Genomic DNA, 16,927 nt, shown 5'->3' with positions numbered 1-16,927 from the left:
CTTCTAGACTGTTAAAACTCTGCTTTTTCATCACACCTTATTTATACAACTCTTAACAGCACAGAGGTGAGGAGCAGCAATCCCCTTGGGCACAGATGCACCTCTCTCGACCAAGAACAAGCTGTTACCACATGCTGCAAGTTGTTCATATACCAATTTATACAGCTGGTATGGAATGCAGTGGGATGTAGGCAGACAAATAAGAGAACATAATTTGGGGACCTACTTTCCTGTGTAAAGGGCACATTTATTTACTTAATCCTTTAATAAGTGGGTAAGATGAACTTCTGCCTGTACTGAAGGCTATTTCAAGCAAATTTCCAATGGCTCTTGCAAGCTCCGGGGAGCCAGAAGTCGAGTTGTGGAAGAAGGAAATTGTTGAATTGCTCACCAACTGCTACAAAGATCCATCTCAGAAATAGTTCATCACCACTCGTATTGCTATGTCTTACGGTTCTTAAGGTCTCTCAGAACACTAAATATGGGTTATCCTACGATAATTCAAATATATCTATATCTATTTTCTTATGCAAAAATCCTGACACTACTGTTAAACTCTTGCCATTCCTGAAAATACCATAATCCATTCACTTTAGAGAACAAAAGTGGGAAGGAAAAGACAATTTAGCATAGGAAGATAAGAAAGGCCCAAACAAAAAGAAAAAATCTGCACCTAATCAATAAATCATAAATCCATATACAACACCTTCGCAGCTTGTAGTAGAACAGTTAACTTTTAATAGTCACCAGGTTCCCAGGTTAGTGCCTGCTGATAAAGAAAGTTCATACCTCACAAAGTGAGTGTTTCAGACCATCTGAAACAGGGCAGCAGTTTCGCCCTGGGTGCCAATGCAGGCTGAGGGAGCATTACATCTCAAAGCAAAATCTCGATTTTAAAAACAAAAATATTGTGAATATCTGAAAAATCCAGAGAGACTCTTCATCTCCCTTGCATTTTGGCTTTTACGTTCCCAGTGACTTATCTAACAAGATTAACTCAGTGCTGCTCTAGGACTTGATTAAGCCTAATAAATAATGAAACTCCCTTCATGCATCTTACCATTCTACTTTCTTATGCAAAAGAAGATACAGAAAATGTTCTTATATGTTTTCCCAGACACCAAAGTATTCTTCTTGGGCTTTCCATTGAAAGCCCATCATTTACTGGGTACCTGGAAATAGGTATTTGCTCCTTTGACAGACTTAGCAGAGTACAGAGTTTACCGATATAACAGATATAACAGAGTTTACCGATATAATCCACACCTTGGTACACATGCTGCATTGGAAAGCAACAACCCCCCACCCCAGGGAGTACAAGAAACTCCTGTTCTTTTTGGCTAGAATATTCCAATATTAAATGCAAGAAGCAAAAATGAAACAAAATAAGTTGAAACACTGTAGCAGTTGACATCTACTAATGACATTTTTCTGATAGCTCAAAAAACAACAAAGGTTAACTTTTTGAGTCACTTAGCCCAGATCTCTCTCTCTCAGCAGTAATTAAAATCACTGTAATTATTGGGGGCTATAATTACTGCAAATCAGATCAGAATCAGAACTCTTGCTGTACTAAATAAATGACAAGATAACAAAACCAATATATCTGCAATGGAAGGACAGGTCTGTACAACACCCAATAGACACAGCTGCTGTTCTGCCCAGTACATCCACTCAAAACCAAACGAATGTTATTTTTTCCTGTCATGGAATTATACGTCAACTGTGACTTCTTATACACCAGGTTAACATGCCTGATTTCATAGGAGTTTCTCCCCATTTGTACTCCGTAAAAAGTTAATGTCACTCCCAAGTCAGATTGATGTTACAAGATGTTACAAATTGAAGTTGTGGCATTTTTTAATATGGGTGTTAGGACTCATGTGGGCTTTCTGCTGAGCAGAACAACTTCCAACCTGCATTGCCAGTGCACGCTCTTAAACTCTTTGCCTGTATTTGGCCATCACCATGTCCAGCCCCAGTAGCCACAGTTCCAAGAGAATGCCACTAAACAAAAGGGGGTTTCAGAAGAGCCACAAGACTGATACTGTCACTTAGTTTCCTAGACTGAAGCTAGACAAAGCAAGGTGAGAAAGAAAATGTACCTTTTCATAACAACAGGAACAATTTACCAAGGCTTGTGGTAGATTCTCTATTGTTTTGATTTTTATTAGAAATTTTAAAAATTTTCTAAGATCTGCCCATTTTCTAATTCAAACAATTCAGGCAGAGCCAGGAGTCATACTGACAGAGACTGGGTAACAGTTCAGGAAGGGCCTACATTTAATCATAGACAGGTTCCAAAAGGTCTGTTTTGGCTTTTCACATTCAAGATATGAACAGTATTTTTTCCTAAATATGTGACATTTCTCTTAAGAATTAAATATTTTGCAAAATATTTTTATCTAGGGAAAGCCATACTAATATTTTTTAGTCTTTTTGTCTACAGATTGTGTTTTCTTGGCCATCAAGATGATTAAGAAGGTTGAAAGGACAAATCTCCTGGAAGCTATCAAAACAGAGCTATCATCCAAACTGTTGTGTTTGGAAAGCTCTTGTCTTTCAGCACAAAATAGTAGAAAGAAAAAAAAAATTATATATATATATATATTAAAAAAAAAATCTATGTTTGACACTACTTCAATCCTGGATGGAAAACTGAATAAATTCTTTCCTGTCAAACTGCCATGAACAGTTCGAGATCTGCAAACTTTAAAAGCTGTTTCTCCTCTGACACTGTGCAAGAAGGGCACACATTTCACAGCAACTTAGCCTCTTCAAAGTGAAAAAGCAAAGCTAAACATTTTAAAGTACAACTTTCTAACAAGGGTATCTCAAATGCATGACCAAGCAGAATCCAGTGTCCAATTTCAGATACTCTGTTTTGAAGAAAAGCACAATGAAAAAATTAGATGTGGCTTCATTCACTTTTCCTCGAGAGAAACTGAGATAGTTCTTGAATTGTGACATTATACAGGAGATGTGGCTTGAAAAGAAATTGATAGTCATAGAGAATGTTGCTGCTGTAAAACTTGACTTTGGGACCACATTTGTAGTTTTAGGGTATTAACCCAAGAACTACAAACTTTGAAATGCAGAAAGCCCAGAAGCTCTTGACAGCTACCTCACCAGATGGTCTGAAAGAACACACTGAATCATAGCACCTGAAAACTTACCTGGTACCATTTCAGACAAGGATCTTTAATGCACACACACACGGGGACAGCTGTTCCTACTTCCACAGATAAAACACTGTTTTATTACAGAGAGAATACACACAATTTCTCAGATGATGCCTTTTTAACATGTCCACCTACCCTTCAGATGTCTTGGAAGCTTCCAATTTAAAGCTCATTTTCAGAGTTGTTTATAAATATCAGATTTTGCCATTCAAGACAACATTTTCTACACTTCATCTGCAGCAACCTGTATATGTTCGTTTATTGGGAGGATTAAAAAGAGGTGGGAGAAGTTTAACAGCAGTTGTTAAACTGTTTCTCTAATGAGACAAAACAAAATTATATACTTCCACTCCTCTGCTCCACTGTAATGCCCTTTACTCATGTGCATACAGAACCCGTCAGCCTTGTTAAAAAGTTCTGCCACTTCTGTACTTTTAAAGCTAGTCCTGACATTCAAATTTTTATCTGGGAATGTGTCTTTTCCTATCACTGTGAATTACCAGGATGATCAATTTTAAGGTGTTTTAATTGTACAATTTTTGCAAGATTCAGTAACTTAGTGCCTGCCAGCAAAAATCTTCCAAAATCTGCACTCTATTAAAAATACCGTCCCTCCTGTTTACTTGCTGTGTACCTGCAAACAACTCAGCAGGGAGGAATGACCATCAGCTGAAATTCAGAGGAAGGACAGAACCTCTGCATGAGAACTGGGGATGTGGAACCAGTAAATGCAGAACAGTGGAAGTGGCGAAGGGATGGACCCTTACGCACAGATGCAAGGGAGAAAGATGTAAGCAGGCTTGATGCAGGAAAATTAGCTGGAACTTAGCAATAGGAGTTAATTTCATGTTTAGATTGCTCATCTGGGCATTGAAGCCTGCTTCTTTCCTTACAGATTTTTCAGTTTTATGCAGATTACACCTTTGTATTTTCAGAGATCACTTGAATACACTTAAAGATTTACATTTCAATGGATATATTGTTCTCACCAAAGGCAGTGCCAAAAAGCTTCCAACTTCTCTGTTGCTGCTTCTCCTGTCTCTTCCTCCTGTAAATTGTCAGAGCATAACCCAGCAATTCGCCTGTTATATACTATGCCACAAAATACCTTATTTACAATGCATATTCCTCTGCCAAAGTAGAGGTACTGTTGTAGTCTCAAGGCAAAATAGCTACTGAAACTAAAAGTGAAATTTATGCTGCAGACAGCTTTTATATTTTTGTCAGAACTAACTACTTGATTGTTCATCACTTTTGTTTGGAGAGGTGGGGTTTATTTTTGTCCTCACAAATTCCTTTAGGAACTCCTACAGATTCCTAGCCTACTTGGGCTCTTGCTATTGTAACTTTTCTTCTTTGGGACTAGAAATATGTGTTTTTAAGAGAGTTGTACAGCCCACTCTGCCATAAAATGAATGACTTTGTTGTCTTTGCTGTTGACCTTAGTGGATCTTATCTAAAAGACTCTGGAGACCAAGATGGATATTCAGCGTGCCTGAGGGTGGATACAGAAAAAAAACCAAAACAAAACAGAAGAAATATAGCCTCCCTTCCCACTCAAATCATATGGTGCAAGCGGGAAAGGGACATTCAAGAATAGAGCAGCTACCATACGAATTACTGGACTGCTCAGTTCACTATCTTGTTCCTAACAATAGATTTTTCTATTCAGTCTGTATGACTTCTCTTACCACTAATTATTTTGCATATCATTAATAAGAAACAATTTGGAGCAGATATGATAACACAAATAATCCAACTTTTTCATTTAAGGCAGTAACTACTCCTGCATTTATACAGTCCTAAAATTACATTTGGCCATTTGAAGGCAACCACGAGGCTGATGTGGCCCCCAGGGAAAATGAGTTTGACACCCCTGATTTAAGGTTTTTTGTAAACTGACTAGATTCTACCATTTACTTCTACAGAAAGTGACCAAACTGAGCAATGTAATACTATAAATTTGTATTATTGCAGCATCAGGAGCCCTAATCACAAGCCAGGTATCTAGTATCTTAAGAATTACGCAGACATAAAATGACAATGACAAAAATCTCACAAAAGACAGTTCTTCAGTTCTTGTATCTTTTGGGACAGGGAATACTGCTAGCTTCGTAACAGAACCGTTAACTGTTGTGAGCACCATCTCCCTCCTATTTCACCTTTCCACTCCAGAGTTTGGACTGAAGTAAAATACGATTCCATATGCCATATATACAGCCTGTGCAGAGATAGACCGTTCCATTCTTTACCTCCATATTCCCATCTGATTCTAAACATCCAAGGAGAAAAGACCCCCACCCAGATACACTGCATCTTACCCTCTTATTAAACATGATTAATTCTTGCAAGGTCATCTGCAAGAGAGCCACGAATAAGCGAAGAACCAGCTTAAACTTGATGAAGAGCAGTAATATTTTGTATCTGGAGCAGGAACATGTGAGCTGCATCTGACATGCAGGACCATCAATGGCACTATTCCTTCCTTGTCCCTCTTTCAGTTACCATGTAGCTCTCCAGCTGTTCACGTCTTCCTTAAATTAGGCTAACCCCTGACATTATTTGTAGAAGCCATGCATCCTTAAAAGAAGGGAAACACCAAAGACTACGCAGCCACATACTATCCTCCAAATGAATATAGACAAGTCATGCAAAAGCTAAAGATAAGTGCCTTTCCAAGGACCAGAGCACTGGGGAGAAATAGTGCAGCTGGCTTTTATTACACATCACACTACAAAAGGCAGAACCTACATTTTCTTTTTCCTTCACCCTCGCTGTGGCACATGCAGCTTTTAGTGTCAGAGATGCTTTTGTTTTTACTCTTTGGGGTTACGGAAACAGACTCTCAAAGAACAAGAGTCACCTTAAAGCTTCAAATGACAGGGAGCTTGTAAAATTAAAATTGATTAAGCTATCACTTGAAATTTGAACATTGAGAAGATTAGCCTAATCATTCTCTGGAGATAAATTTTAACCAAACTGAAACTATACTTCAGTTCCCAAAAGACAGTTTGTCAAATAATCAAAAATTGAAGACCAAAAAGTAATACTGATGAACATTCCTCAACAGAATTCATCATTAAAAGCAGTGGCAAGAGTGCCTGAACAAGATGCTGTTCCTTAATGGTGGTCTGTCACATTGAAGACAGGATATTTATGGTGTGCATCTTGAGCACAGAAAAGGGGAGAGAAAAAGCAAAAGGAAACATTCACCTTAAGCTCCACCATATCTTGGACTAATCTTTGCCTGAGTTTCAGATCTAATTTACCCAATCTCATGAAAAAACAGAATTAAAGTCAAACTAAATCAAAGTACACACTGAATCATATTAACTGAGGCAAAAAGGTAAAGTTAGAGGTTTCTAGAAAATACTTAGACCTTCATGAAAAAGATATGTAAACACACATGACTTAGGCTTCACTTAACTAGAGCTGAAGATACACATAGAAGGAAAAATGGAACTTGTTTCTGATGAACACATAGAAGGAAGAAAGAATGGAACTTGTTTCTGATCACAATATCTTGCTGAATGCAATTTAAAAGGCTAGATTTAGTAAGCATTGGAATTAAGAGGAACGTTCAAAATTGTTCTGGTATCACGATAATTTTTTTAATGTTCTCAATTACTTGAGTATTGATTTTTGTAAAATTTAAAAGCTTTCTTAATGAGACAAATCCATTAGTGCTCTTGTACAATTCTTGACAATATAAATAAAATAAGGGAAGAAATAAACAAAAAGGCAAGAACGTAAACGTGGGGAAAAATCCCCAACAACACTGATGTCATGCTCCTGTACATCACTTGGTAGTAGTGCATCACTCAAGCACTAGAAAAAACAACCAAACAAAAAAACTGTCTACTACACAGGAGCTGACCCCGTCGTATGGCTTGAGAAAACCACCTTCTTGAAAGTCAATTAGAAGCTTTACTAGAATAAGAGAAAATGTTTATCAAAGCAACAAGATCCATCAGCCTCTTCTTCACTAAAGACTTAAGCCTCAAGTCTTGTCTACCATCTCGTTCCTGCCTCTTCTTCACCTCCTGCTCAAGATTTGAAACTGTATTACTCATACTCTTACAGGTATCAGGGTTTCTCCTTGTGAAGATCATGACAGAGAGCTCTGCCAGCTGGAAAGCTCATTTCACAACATCTTTGGAGAAATGCTTCATAGATGCTGACTGTGGTGGCAGCGAAGCACCTTTGATCTTCCTTGGAGAGTATCACTGAGAATTCTGAACCCCATAATTAGAAATATCATATGTGGAACACTAAGGTTGCAAAGTCAAAGAACGCAAAGTTAGGAAATCCCAAGATTATACTACTTGTGCAACCATCATTTGGTTCCTTCACCAACCGCATTACAATGTTGCCCAGCACCATCCATAAGCCCTATGACAGAGCAGGACCTTCAGCTTTAGCCCAGGATTTCAAACAGATCCTCTCTTTTTGTTCCTTCTCACCTCATTCACCCCACATACTGTTTGAGGCAAGAAGGCTGTGAGAAATAATGTGACCATAATGTACTTGCATTTGTGTCACTATTTTCTACAGGCATTTTTCAATTTATGGATACTTGCTTTTGCCAGTATAACAAGCTTTAGGTTTTTGGGTTTGCTTGACTTCACTGTTACACTGTACAGACTTTTTCAAAAGTTAACTGAAAACAAAAAAGAAATTAAACCTGACAGTTTGCTTTTATTTACTATTTTTGTTATGAAAAAATCCCACATTTGAAATGAAGACGCAACACCTGTTTCCTTTGTTAAACGCACAACACAAATATTCAGATACACATAAAATTTCTACACCTAAACAGCTAGAACCAGACTTGAAACACCTGGTATTTCAAAGGGATGGAATAAAAAAAATACACCAAGCCCTACATTGTAGATCTTCCAGCAAAGGCATAAAGAAGTATTTATTTTTAGAAAGTTCTCCACAGATGACTTTAAAAAAAATTAATTGCCTTCTAAATGCATCTAAACCACTTTGCAGAGACCTGACTAAGCAAGTCATACCTAGTTTGTGACCACAGTTCGCCATCAGCACTTGTATCTCTCCAGAAGGTCAGCTGCTGTTTACACATAACCACAGAAAAGTTCACTTAGCTCACTCAGAATGAGCCCCAGCACAATAACTCACTGTATCAGTCCATTTAATTTCTTATCTAACTTGTTCTCCGTTGACCTTTATGATAGAAATCAAAGCAGTGTATCAGACTTGGTGAGCTTTCTTCTATTATTTGGTACAAGTAAACAACATTAACACAACATTTACATAGTTAAGTTGTATGTTGTTGTCCCACACATGGTGGGGGTTGAAACCCTTCATGTGGCTCCATGGCATTCATGAGATACTAGTCATCAAGCTTTAAAAGTATTGTGCAACTTGCATAATTCCAAAGATTAGCAAAAGTAATTTGCAATACTGTCATACTTAACATACACTTCAGTAAAATGGTCTCACATGAAAAGCTACTATGTTCATGAAGATACCATTTAGTTTGAGTATTCAGCTATCGCTTTCACATTTTCAGAGCTTTAGGTATTAAAAGGTGCTACTCCAACGCAGGCTCAGCCTGTAAATGGCCTGCAAATAGCTTAGCTCCCCCTTAAATACCAAAACGAAGGACACATACAAAAAGGAGTAAAACACATTCAACAGTTCACTAGCCTCTCAAAAGAAAAATCTCACAGTTGCTTACAAAAATTACTAACTGTGCTCTTGTGGACTTAACTAGTGGCATAACCATAAGGCAAACATTTATTCCTACACGCAACTATTTATTCCATAAATATCAATGAAACCCAAGTAAAGGTATATTTATATCTTGCTACCCTGGCCAACTCTGTCCATTTGTGATCATCTCATTTTATCTTGGCAGTGGGTTTTCTGAAGCTCTACTGCACCGTGATTTAACCCTCCAGCTATGAGGAAGCTATTATAGTCATCTTGTCAGCCAGTTCCAGCTGCTCTTGTTATGCTCGTCTCCCCAGGAGTCACCCTGCTGGATCAATATCTTTGCTCAATAACATTATGAATGCAAATACAGAACATTGTAAAATATTGTAAGCAATGCCTACGTTCATGAATGTTATTCAGAAATCTTTATTTGATGCAGCACTAGAAATAGATCCCTTCTTCAGCATGAACTTTACCTGAGCTTGTACTTGGTAGCTGCACCTCATTCTGCCATCATGCTTCACACAAAAGCCTCCCCTGCGTAGATGGTTCTTCTAATCCGTTCTCACTGCTCTACCCAGGCACTTCCAGCAGCACCAGCCACCTACCTTCAGTGGCTCTAACTGCTTTGCAGTGAGAGGAAATCACTTTAGAACACCCCTCCATCCAACACCTGAATACGGTTCTTCCCACATCCCCATTTAAGTTCAGACTTGAGTTTATTTGAGAAACTCACCTTGCTATGACACAAACAAAAACAAAAACAAAACCAGTCAACCACAGGATATACCTCCAACTGCCACCCCTGTAAGGGCTGTACCTCTGCGGATACCATATCTGTGCAGCATGGCTACACCTATTGGGCACAGACCACCCAATTAGTTCAGTTTTACCTCTGGGCGAGGGAGAGGCAGCCAGTTCTCCCCAGAATGCTTCAGATCTTGAGAAAATATATTTACTCTGCCGTGATCATGATAAGGAAAAAAAAAGGAAAAAAGAAAAAGAAGTGATGCCTTTTTGTTAGTTTGTGTTTTGATGTTTGTGTTGTTGTTTTGTGTGTGTGCGTGTTTGATTTTTTTTTTCCCAAAAAAGTAACATTTGCATGCAGAAGGGTGAAAGCTGTGGTGTTTTACATCATTATGAAAGGCCTAAATGGGCACTAGGTGACTTGATCCACAGCAATTCTGTCAATGAGGGTAAGGAACAGGAGGAAGCATCGCTGAGCCCCTGGGACACAGCTCACTGGCAAGAAGCAAAGGAGAACTTGATGGCAAATTCTGCATAGCAGAGGGAATTTGTTTTTAAATGCCAGTTCCTTCTCGTACCCCAAACTATTTCTCAAGGCTTGGGCAGAGGACCAGAATTTTTTCTATAAGAAGTCATCTAGCTTAGAAGACCAAAGCAGCATACCTAATTACGAAAAGCTGAGAGCAAAACATGCTTTGCCATGAACCATGGCTTAATTGGTTACAGTAAAGCTGATATAAGTGGTTTGGAACAGTTTTAGACGCCTCTTTGAAGTCAAAGTGACATTTAACCACAGCAGTCATATAGGGACGGTGCAGAGCTGCACTGCCTCAGGGAAACAGTGGCTCTGGGCTGCCTTTTAGGTGATACCCATCTCTTTCCAATATTCACCCAAGCCACCTCCTGGCGATTCTGTCTGGTTTTAGCTACCACAGAAAAGGGGCAGAACCACAGGGGTAGTTTCTGCAGCCTGATTTTCACTTTTGTGGATGCACAAGGTGCCCCTGAGAGAACAGTAACTGTGATTATCTTCAGTCTAAGGATGAGATAGGCCCCATTGTTTCCTTCACAGATACCGTTGGCTTATGCTGAGGCCAGGAAAAATAATTCCCTTCAGTACTATCCTACTGGTCAAAGAATCTGCTCAGTTTTTCTCCTCTGCATGCTGTAATATATATATTAAAAAAAAAAAGTTTAAAGCAAGGAGTGCCTTGAACAGAGGAGCTTCCTCTTACTTTCCTGAATGCTTCTGCCGAAAGACTATTTTTAACATGCCATTGAGCTAAAGTAAATCTTAATGCTAATGCTAAAAAAGGCTGGACCCTTTCAGTACAAGACACTTTAAAAATAAATCCTTGCGACAGTAATCACCTGCTGATACATGCTTTTATGTTTAGCCAGCTGCTGAGATGCCACATCTGTCACTTCTTGCTTCCAGAAACGTTCTTTCCTTTTCTGTAGGGAAAGAAAAAATTCTGCTCCTGGAATTGCGCAGAGTATCATGATGCCTTTTTTGGTATCTCTGTCATTCCTCTAAACATCTGAACCACAGCACATGGATTATAAGATTTCTGGTACTGTGTGTCTTAAGAATTGTTCAGCTTTAGATTTTCATACCTTAAAGCCTCTGATTTTTTCCCCTACACTTTGCTGAACAATGTTACATACTTATAACCTATATGTAACTGAAAATAATGGTCTATGCATGAGTAATTTCACTCCCGGGAGCTTTCCTTGCATCCCTCTCTCAGATATTTTTCAAAGGAAGGTAAGATCAGAATCATATTTTTTGCATTATACATTTCATAATGAGCCCTATTCCTATTTTTAAAACATAACAACAACCTACAGTGACACAAGTCCCAAATTAATTACTTCCTCTATTTTGGTCTCTTTTTAACTTCAACTGAAAATAAATCAAGTCCCTCTTACTAACCTCCCGCCCGCATTTCTTCATCAGCAACGCAATACAGATTCTTATTTGACTTCCCGATCCCAGCTCTGCCGGGCAGCCAGCATCGCACCGCTGCCCTTCTCCCGGCCCCGCCCGTGCCCGCGGTGCCGCCCCAGCCCACGGGAATTTTGGAACCCCTGCGGAACGGCGCCGCAAAAAGGGACATCCCGTACAAAAAAGTGCCCGCTCTGTGTTCGGGGCGATGTAGGTGTGCCTTCTGCCTCCAAGGCAGGGCACAAAATCAGGTATGTCAAAATACACAGGGAAGAAGATTTAAACCTGTTATAGGGATGAATTTCGGCTCGGAATTTCAGTGATGTAGAAACACCCCGAGACGGTCTTAGCAATGCGATTGCTCCGGCATAAATCCCCCAGGCAGCCAAACACGAGGATTAATGGATACTCTCCGAGGCCACCCCGAAACGCCTGCCTTCCCTTCCAACCTCCCTCCCTGGCCCCCGAGCGGGCGCGGTGCGGCTCCGCAGGGAAGAGGGGCCATGCCGGGCCCCTCGCCGCCCCCCGGCCTCGGAACCCAGCGGCGGCGGCGCTCCGCGCACACGCTGCCCCCGCTCCCCGACTTACAGCTCGGCCGGCTGCTCCCCCGCCGCTCCTCCTCCCCTCCCTCGCCACCTCCCTCCCGCCGGTGCGGAGCCGGGAGGGCAGCGGGGCCGCCCCTCCGCGGCTCGGGGCGTGCGCGGCACCTGCGAGCGCCCGACAGTGCGCGGGCGGGCAGGCGGCGGCGGCGCCCCGTGTGCCGGGGGCGCGGCGCGGGGCCGCGGGCGGCGAGCGGAGCCGCGGGGAGGCGGCGCTGCCGGCGGGGAGGGCGGGCTGCAGGGAAATCCTGGCACCGCGGAGCGCCGCCTGGGAGGCGGGCAGGGGAGGCGAACAGCAACCACAGTAACAATAAAGGGGGTTTCTCTCCCCCTTTCCCCCCTTTTTTTTAGCTCATTGCGGGGGTGGGGGCGTTACGGGGAGCGCCGGAAGGCCACCTCCCAGCCCGGCAGTGCCCCGCTGAGCCCTGGGGTGGACAGCCTCCCCCGAGCACGGCCAGCTTGGAGAAGTGCTTAAAAACCGATCATTTTTCACCCAAATCCCCGTCCCCCTCACCTCGTCGGTGCCCCGGTCCGTCACGGGTGAGGCTTTCAGCTCACTCTCCGCAGCCGCGCCGGCCGCACTCATTCATTCTGCCTTTCCTCCATCATTTACGCGTTTTTAAGGAGCGCTCAGGCTTTCATGACTCCACGGGCTGCGATTTGCAGGTAAATGGCAAATACTGCGAGAGCTGGCGAGGCGCGGGGGCGTCTCCTCCCGCCCAGCGGCGGGGCCAGACCGGAGCCACGGCGCGGAGCATCCAGCATCGGCTCCGCGGGACCCGCCGGGGCTAAGAGCCCTTTAATGACAGATTTCAGGGCACCTGCCCATCTGTTTTATACAAGTGAAACTGCCTTGCCCAGAACGGGAAAGGGCTCAAAATAGCTGTTGGCAGTCCAGCAGATTGCTGACTACGAAGCCCATAAATACTGGGCTGATGTTAAATTTTTTTACAAGTTCCTTGGTTGATCCGGATAGAGACCCCGGTATTGTTTCACTTCCTCCAGTAACATTCTCCCAGAGGTTTCTGTTGGCAGGTACCTGAACTCAACACTCCGCATCTGACAGTTTTACCGAAAGGTCATTTATCGAAATGTTACATTTGGCACTGCCACACAAGCACTGCATGTGCATTTATTTAAATATTCAGTGTGGTAAATACCTTACCCAAGCTAAGGTATTTTTATAAACATTTGCATGTTTTTCATTACATATGGCATTTTTAAGTAAGTGTAAACGGTGGATGCGTTGTATATAAATGTATACTTAGTTTAAAATACGTTTACATACCCACATCTGGGTGAGAGAATTTTTCCCTTTGCCCTCTTTCCATTGTTAGCATTGGAGCACTTCAGTGCTAAAGCACTTTACCACGGGGCATTTGTATTTTCTTTTCTGTAAATACAGTGCTCAAGTTCAGAGAACACTTTCATTTCAAGGTGTCGAGACTGTAATATTCAGCATGCCTGGAGACTGCTGTGCCCTTACACATACAGAGTGATGTCTCTGGGCAGAAAACATCAGGTCATACACAGCAGTTTATACCCTGATCTTGCTATCTGGAATAAAACTTATGCTGAAAATACTGTCCTTTCAACACGAAATTTCTCATTGTTGAAGTATTTTCAATTCTATGAAAACCCTTTCAGCGATTTGATCTACATAGCATGATTTTTTGGGGGTTTGGTTTGGTTTGGTTTTTAAACCCAGGCCCTCCACATGTCAGTTATAATAGCTGAGAGTGAAGTTGCTTGCTCCATAGGAGCAAGGGCTTTGTGCCTGCAGTCCCTTCCCGTGCCTGGTGTGCAGCCCCCAGCTGGGAGCAGGCACTGGCCCAGCCTGGGGTTGGAGGGGGCAGCTCCACTGCTGCCCAAGGGAGCGGGTCAGCTCTGGGCCCCAGCCTCCGACGGTATTGAAGGCATGGCCAGAGACTGCACAGTTCCTGTAATTCTTAATTGCTATTGCAGAAGCCAAAGTAAATTTGAGAGCGGCCCAGAGGCTGCTCCCAGTTTATGCAAAAGGACAGTCAGAGAAAACAGCTATTATAAAGTTTGTGTAAGCAAAAGAAAAAAGAATTCTGTAATAAAATGTGGCTTCCTTGGATACATTTCCAACTTTGCAATTATTCAATTATTTATCCTGCATGAATGCGCTCCACGCTACCTTTAATCTACCAGTTCTACTCTTGAAAGTCCTGAGACTCTCATTTAGGAACCTAATTTAAGTGGTTTAAAATTTTTAAAAGGGACACTCTAGGGATGACATTGCTCACACTTCTTTCTAGTTCAGAAGGGACATGTGTAGGCATGCATGTGTGTAGCTCCATGTGCTGAAGCTGAAGAAAATCCACACAACGGTTTCTTAGAACAAAACAAACACACAGATTCATTTGCTATAATAACAGGCTGGCAACATTCTGCAATTGCACACTCGAAATCTTGTCCCAGTCATGTCACAGATCTCTGCTGCTTCCGAATACTTTCCCTGGTTCTTCTTTTTCAGAGCTGGGTTTCAAACCTCAGTGTGTCAGCGTATTGCAGCCCAATTGGGTTAACTCAAGTTTCTCTCTTGTGCTTTCGTATCATGACCTCCCGCACCTTCGACCTGCAGCACCCGCTCCAGCTTTTCCTCTTCAGTTTTCCCTTGTCTTTATCCCTTCTGAGATTCATGCTTGTTTTCACTGTGGTGAGGGGATGACCCGCTTCTATTTAGCTCTAAAAGTGTATTCGGCCCAAAGCCGCACCCACACCATTTCTGCTCTTCTTGTATCATGGTTCTTTCCTTTTCCAATCCCATGTTAATCGCCCCAAGGTTATCAAAGGCAGGCTCATTCCCCAGTACAAGGAGCATGTTCTTTACCCTGCACTGTGCCCAAGTGTACCACCACAGGCCATTATCATAGAATTGTTTTGGTTGGAAAAGACCTTTAAGATCATTGAGTCCAACCGTTAATGTAGCACTCCCAAGTCCACCTCTAAACCATGTCCCTAAGAACCTCATTTAAGCATCTTTTAAACACCTTCAGGGATGGCGACTCAATACTGGTTTGTTCTTTTATGAAGAAGCAAAGGACGTATTAATAGGGAAGTGTTATGTGTAAACATAAGTACAGTTAGTGTTTTGAGGCAGTAATGGTTTAGAGAAAAGTTTCAGTTTCTCTGCAGAAAAAAATGCCAATCCCTTCCCCAGCTTAGCATATCATGGGAGACAGAAGTGCAGGGGCCAAAGGGAGAATCAAGATGTCTAGGAAAACCTCAGTTCTGAATTTCTTCACCTTCTAGCAGTTAAAGTATCAGCATTATTAGTACCATGCAGATTTCGAATTGATCACCAGGAAGGAGTGATGAGATCCTCTGCTGTTCAGTCTCTTTCCACCACAGATTTATGCTGTCTCTCCTGTCATTTCAAACCTCTCTCATTAGGAACTAAAGCTGGAGTTTAAATCATGGTCTTAAGGTTCCTAAATGGCAGGCATGCTTGAATACTTAAGTACTTGAATACTTAAGTCCCTGCGATATCTAGAGAATGTGAATATCTCTTTAAGTGCTTTGCCGAATCGGGATGACTTCTGTTCGTCATAATATTGGTTTTATTTATATATGCCCAACTCAAGTCCGTGGTGCTTTTGCATTTCTTTCAGCTGGAGCTAGATGATGCATTTAGTGAGGATTGCTAAGCAGTCTGTTATACTTTGAAATCGTCTGTTTAAAAGCTGTACTTTGACAAAGGTTTTATGATCTTTAAAGTACACGTGATTAACTTAAGCTCTGGAAGCTAACAAGTTGAACTATTTAATGTAAACACTCTTCATACTATTACCATAAACAAGAAAAAGTCACTAAAACCTTTTTCAAAAACTGTCTAATACTATTTTCCAGGATTCCTGAAGATTGCATTCTGAAATACTATTGCTAAAATAGTGTTTAGCAATACTATATAGGAATAGTCTAAATATTTTTCTCTTTTTAAATAATTCCAGTGGATTACCCATGCACACGTATCCAAACACACAGCATTTCTGATAAGTTACTTTATAGAGTGACAGAACTGTAGGGTCAGAAGGGACTTTGAGGTCATCTCTTCCACATTGTGCCCTGATGCAGGATCAAGCACTCAGCTTTTAAAACCTTCCAAAATCTCTGGACCTCGTCATGCTCTTTTCCAAGAGGAAACACAGCCCCTTTAGAGTTCCCTGAAAGAGGCTGCTATGTAGCACATACAAGCTCATCTCCTCAGGCACCTTTCAAAGTCCCTCCCACATCTCTGTGGCACTGTGGGCAAGTTGGGCAACCACACGCCCAGGCTATTCTTACACGTGTTCTTTTATCCTCTGTTCCTAAAATCATCCACTGATGGAAATTACACAAACTCCCGAGGTAGCTCCATAGTCTCATCCCTTCGCTGTCCATATTTTTTCTGTTTTCCCAACAGATACACAACTTACATCTCTCTTTGCTGCAAATTAGTCCGCTTTCTTGTCTCACTGTACCCAGAGAACAGTGAGACCATGTCCTTTATAACAATGCTTTTGGGAGGCTATTTTTCCCAACTGTGTAGTTTTTTCTCACCATTTGCTCTAACCAAGTTGAGACAATGATCAGGTCTACATAGTACAGCTTCTTTTCATGGAAATTATTATGCAGCGTTGGAAAGAAAGAACATGATCTGACTGAGGGAAAAATCTTCTGCAACTTGTTTGCCGCAGATTATTTCTATAACTGTCACTTTGGGAATTTCTATAAATAAAATCACTATCACTCTTCTGAGA

At 41.6% G+C, this 16,927-nt stretch overlaps 1 protein-coding gene across 4 annotated transcripts in view; it reads right to left on the bottom strand.

Annotated features, from left to right (window-relative positions):
- The window catches only part of CDC42EP3 (CDC42 effector protein 3), a 28,303-nt gene extending 15,334 nt beyond the window's left edge, over nucleotides 1-12,969 (bottom strand). The window contains exon 1 of one of the 4 annotated variants that reach the window (XM_065632470.1): nucleotides 12,676-12,969. The gene's annotated coding sequence lies outside the window, so the exon portion shown is untranslated. Of the gene's footprint in view, nucleotides 1-10,985; nucleotides 11,006-11,847; nucleotides 12,032-12,150; nucleotides 12,319-12,675 lie in introns of those variants that run through there. The other 3 variants (XM_065632471.1, XM_065632474.1, XM_065632473.1) reach the window with 3 other exon arrangements.
- Between the last annotated feature and the right edge of the window lie 3,958 nt (nucleotides 12,970-16,927).

This window comes from Caloenas nicobarica, chromosome 3 (genome assembly GCF_036013445.1).
Source record: "Caloenas nicobarica isolate bCalNic1 chromosome 3, bCalNic1.hap1, whole genome shotgun sequence".
NCBI classification, from domain to species: domain Eukaryota; kingdom Metazoa; phylum Chordata; class Aves; order Columbiformes; family Columbidae; genus Caloenas; species Caloenas nicobarica.
This window is presented reverse-complemented; position numbering and strand designations above follow the sequence as displayed.